Genomic DNA, 3,260 nt, shown 5'->3' on the forward strand with positions numbered 1-3,260 from the left:
AAAAAAAAAAAAAAAAAAACCCTCATCTAAAACCAAAATGAACAAAAACACCGGGGGTGGAGTGGCTAGGGCAATGGCTCAGCGAGTAAATGCTTACGTCACAAGCAGGAGCACCCCAGAACCCAGAGCACTCTTTAACCAGTAGCTCCCATCTGTGTCAGGATCTACCCTCAGGATCTATCCTCAGAGGCCAGAAGAGGGCGCTGGTTCTCTTGAAAACCAGTTACAGGCAGTTGTGAGACCTGAACTAGGGTATAATGAAAAGAGTAGTGTTTGTTTCTTTGTTTCCAAGATAGGGTTTTTCTGTGTTCTGGAACTCAATTTGTAGACCAGGGTAGCCTCGAACTCACAGATATTTGCCTACCTCTGCCTCCCAAGGGCTGTGATGAAAGGAATAGGCTACCATCACCCCACACAATAAGTGCTCTTAATAACTGAGTTGTCTCTCCAGCCTCATAAATTGAAAACTTTAAATTCAGTCTCCAGAATCAATGTGGAAAAAGCCAGGAATGGTGTTGAATACTTGTAATACAAGCACTGAGGAGGCTGAAACCAACAGACTCCCCAGGGTCCTCCTGGCCTCCCAGGCTGGGCAAGATCCAGACCAATAAGAGATCCTGACTCAAAAGACAAGATGGGAAGTGGGGAGGCAGCTCAGAAGGTTACAAGTGCTTGGTGACCAAGCCTGAAGATCTGAGTTCAAATCTCAGCACCCATATAAAAAGTCAGGCATGGCAGTGATGTGCAGGAGTGTTTCTAACCTCACTGCTGTATGGTATGGAGACAGAAGGATTGCTGGGGCTTGCTGACCACCAGCATAGATCTGGGCTCAGTGATTGGCCTTCTCAAGGGAATAAAGGGAGATGGTTAGAGCAGGACACCTGATATTATCCTTTGACCTTCAAGCATAGGCATGGGAGTATGCACTCACACAATCTACATACGCACTACATATATGTATTACACACATCACGTACATCAAATAAATGTTCTTTTTAAATAAAGTAAGAAAAATAAGCCACAGAATAGGAGAAAACATTTGAGACTGGGGATATGATATAACTCAACTAGTAAAGTTGGGCTTGAGTTCAGAATCACATAAACCAGAGGTAGTGGTACCTACCTATTATTTCAGCATTTAGGAGGCAGAGGCAAAAGGGATCAGAAATTCAAGGTCATCCTCAGTTACTCAGCAAGTTGGACGTCAGGTTGGGTTACATTTGATCATGTTTCAATAAATAAATAAATGATAGATAGATAGATAGATAGATAGATAGATAGATAGATAGACAGACAGACAGACAGACAGACAGACAGACAGACAGACAGTATGCTGGCTGGTTTTATGCCAACTTAACACAAACTAGAGTCATAAGAAAGGAGGGAGCCTTAGTTGAGAAAATGTCTCTATAAGATCCTTAAGGCACTTTCTTAATTAGTGATTGATGGTGGAGGTCCCAGTCCATTGTGGGTGGTACCATCCCTGGGTTGGTGGTCCTGGGTTCTATAAGAAAGCAGGCTGAATTGCCAGGTGGTGGTGGCACACGCCTTTAATCCCAGCACTCGGGAGGTAGAGGAAGGCGAATCTTTGTGAGTTTGAGGCCAGCCTGGTCTACAGACTGAGCTCCAGGACAGGCTCCAATGTTAAAGAGAAACTCTGTCTCAGGAAAAAGAAAAAAAGAAAGATAAAAGGCAGGCTGAGCAAGCAATGATGAGCAAGTCAATAAACAGCAGCCTGCCATGGCCTCTGCATCAGCTCCTGCCTCCAGATTCCTGCCCTCACTGCTTCTGATGATGAACTGTTATACGGAACTGTGAGTGGAATAAACCCTTTCATCCCCAGGTTGCTTTTGGTCATGTTTCATCACAGCAATAGTAACTCTAACTATGACAGTTAGTTAGTTAACCCTAATTAGACAGATGAGAGAGAGAGAGTTCCCAAACCCATTGTTTTACAGAGGTTTCTATCCTGCTTAATCCTGCAGCTATTCCATCCCAAAGAAACACACAGAGGTCTACATTAATCATAAATTGGTTGGCCTATTAGCTTAGGCTAATTATTATTAACTCTTTTTTTTGTTGTTTTGTTTTGTTTTTCGAGACAGGGTTTCTCTAGGGTTTGGAACCTGTCCTGGAACTAGCTCTTGTAGACCAGGCTGGCCTCAAACTCACAAAAATCTGCCTGCCTCTGCCTCCCGAGTGCTGGGATTAAAGACATGTGCCACCACCGCCTAGCTTCTTATTAACTCTTACATCCTACATTAACCCATAATCCTTGTCTGTGTCAGCCACACGGCTTGGTACCTTTTATCAGCGAGGCATTCTCATCTTGCTTCCTCTGCGTCTGGGTGACCACGGCAGACTCAGCCTTTCCTCTTCCCAGAATTCTCCAGTTCTGGTTGTCCCACCTATACTTCCTGCCTGGCTACTGGCCAATCAGCATTTTATTAAAGAAATACAAGTGACAGGGTACAAGACCATTGTCCCACAGCACCACATTGCCTGTAATTCCAGCTCTAGGTGGGGGATATGATGCCTTCTTGTGGCCTCTGCTAGTACTCTCACACTGTACACAGAGAGAGAGAGAGAGAGAGATGACAGACAGACACATATACATAAATATATTTTAAAATGTGGATGACACCTGAGGAATGGCACTCAAAACTGACCTTTGGCCTTGACATACCTGCTCACACACCTACACACACTTATGTACGGGCACTTATGAGGAAACACATAGCTCCCTGCAAAAGGAACATATCACAGATTTTCACAGTGTGGTTGTACAGGGCTAGTGCTAACCTTCTTGTGTTGTTATGATTTTAGTATGTGTGCTGCTGAAGCAAGTGCCAAGCTATATGTATTTTTTAAAGGTCTGTTTTATTACTTTTGTGTGTGTGTGTGTGTAGGTATGTGCACATGTGAGTACGTGTCTGAGGAGACCAGAAGGCACTAGATCCCACGGAGATGAGTTACAGGTAGTTATGGGAACCAATCTCAAGTCTTATGTAAGAACAGTGCTTCCTCTTAACCAGTAGGCCACCCTTGCAGTCTCTATATTAGCTTTTTTTTCCTTTTAGTTAAAATATGGTGCATAATATAATTTTGTGGCCCTTTAAACTGGATCTCTTTATAAAGCTTTTCATTCCTGACTTGGAATGTTGCTACCCCCACCCCCACTATTTCTCAGCCCTTCTCAGCAGCCCCATTCCCACTGTGGTGCTGAAGAGTACACCCTCCACCCTCAGGGAACACAGAAG

The sequence above is a fragment of the Microtus ochrogaster genome, chromosome 2 (genome assembly GCF_000317375.1).
Source record: "Microtus ochrogaster isolate Prairie Vole_2 chromosome 2, MicOch1.0, whole genome shotgun sequence".
Taxonomy (NCBI): domain Eukaryota; kingdom Metazoa; phylum Chordata; class Mammalia; order Rodentia; family Cricetidae; genus Microtus; species Microtus ochrogaster.